At 44.1% G+C, this 2087-nt stretch overlaps 1 pseudogene; it reads right to left on the reverse strand.

Moving 5' to 3' along the window:
- Nucleotides 1-685: 685 nt before the first annotated feature.
- Nucleotides 686-2087, reverse strand: LOC148293832 (uncharacterized; annotated as a pseudogene).

The raw sequence follows: 2087 nt of genomic DNA on the forward strand, positions 1-2087 counted from the left end.
ATAGGTCGAGTAAGGTTCAACTAATGAAGATTTGATTGGAAGTGATGAAGAGGAACAAAACTTTTGAAGCTCTAAAGCACAAGGTTGTCTCAACTCATGATTAGGAAAGGTAAGTTTGACTTACAGACCATGCATGCATTCATAGGTGGTTAGACGTTTTATTTGCGCATCAATCAACTTGATGTGATGAGCAGAGTGACTTAAAGTTCTTAGAATTGCATGAAATTTTAGCAGCATGTTCATCAATATTTTAGGTTTCTTGTATGAAAGTTTCAGGGCACAATTCGCATTTTTGGAAAAGGCTCACTCGAGCGGACCTCGACTGGCAGTTGAACGGCAAATGCAGCATTTCAATTTCCTTTTTTCTGTTTTGGATAGTTTTAAATTATTTTTTCTTCCTAATCTTTTCGAGACTCCTACCTATGGTTGGTATGAGTTTCCTAGAATACATTTTAGGAATTTTGTTCCTAATCCTATTGGGTCTTTTTACATCTTCCTAGTTTGATTCTAAAACAAGTTTTGAGTCTATAAATACTTGATTTTTGTGGAAGTAAAAAGACACAACTCATATACAATATCTTTGTGCTTCAAACGTCATTTCCTGAGTGACTTGATTTTTTATATATGAACTCCTAGGGTTTAAAATCTTTTTCTTAAGAGAGTTCATCGTGCATATATGTATAGTTCAAGTAGATTGTTCCTTGTTGAATCTACTTGAATTATAATCTTCATTCATGCATAAATCCTTGAGTTGGTGACTTGTGCCTCGCGTCAGGGCCAGTCTTGAGATTTTGTGGGCCCTGGAACGTCCACCACGTCCCCTCTGTTGACTACCACCTCTGCTAGCCATACTGGTCTGGGCCCCACTACTAGACGAGGCTCCAACAAACTGTGATGTTCCTTGCCCCCTACTCTGTGAACTGGTCCCCTGGGTTGGCCCAGCGATAATCTCTCTGCCCTAGAGGAGCATCGGACACTCCCTCCAAAAATGCCCAGACGAACCACAGTGATAGCATCCAGTAGCGCCCTACTGACAGGGCCCGGTATGGTACCTGCCACACAAAGCAAACTGGGAGCGATTCCTCTCACTGAAAACTGGCTATAGCTGTCTCCCAGAACCTCTGGCTATACTACCTCCGAAACGGGGTCCAGAACTCCCACTTTGATTGGACCCCCAGCTGGAGCTGACTCCAGCTCGAAAACCTCCCTGGCTGCGGCCACTGGACGATCCGGAGCTATAACTGCCTCTCTTGGATGACCCCTGGCTCAGACCACCCATGTCATACTGCCGTTTACAGAAATCACTATTTCCCCGAACCATCATCTAACTGCTCTCGATCAATGAGGCAGACATCTCCAAAATTTATCAGACGATGTCCTATCACAATGTAACGGATGGATGCCTTTAGTCCTCTGGTGAACAGTTGACACTTCTTTCTCTCATCCATCACTAATGGTGCACAGTACTTAGACAGTTCGTTGAATTTCTTCTCATATTCTAACACTGTCATCACACCCTGTTCCAGCTGAAGAAATTCCTCCATCTTTATATTCTGATAGGCCAAGGGATAGAATTGTTCATCAAATGATGTCCGAAAATTTTGCCATGTGATGGTCGATGGGTCCTTGTATCGTCTCCTGATGGATTCCCACCAATATCTTGCATTTCTGGACAGGAAGAAAGTAACCAAAACTACTCTACGCCCTTATGGAATGTCCATTACATCCATAATTCTCTCCATTTTCTCTATTTGCTCCTCTGCCATAGCGGGGTCACCATCACCATCAAACTCTACTGCCCCAATTCTTCTGGCCTAGTCAGCATAACTTAACGATGGATCTCTGAACTGCCCGATCCTGGATAAGGCCTGAGTTAATAACTCCAAGGTCTGCTGAAAGTTAGGGTCCATTAGTGGGGGAGCCATCGCCGGTATGGCCCCTGTCTAACCTCCTACATGAGACTGTTCTACTTGTTCCGGTGTTGGACCCGTAACTGGTTCATTTTCTGGTTCAAGACGGGGATCCTGTCCCTGAAGTCAAGACGACTGTCTAGTCCCTCTATGAGTGCCACCACATTTAGGGCCCAT

This window comes from Prunus avium, chromosome 6 (genome assembly GCF_965620075.1).
Source record: "Prunus avium chromosome 6, drPruAviu1.hap1.1, whole genome shotgun sequence".
Lineage (NCBI taxonomy): Eukaryota > Viridiplantae > Streptophyta > Magnoliopsida > Rosales > Rosaceae > Prunus > Prunus avium.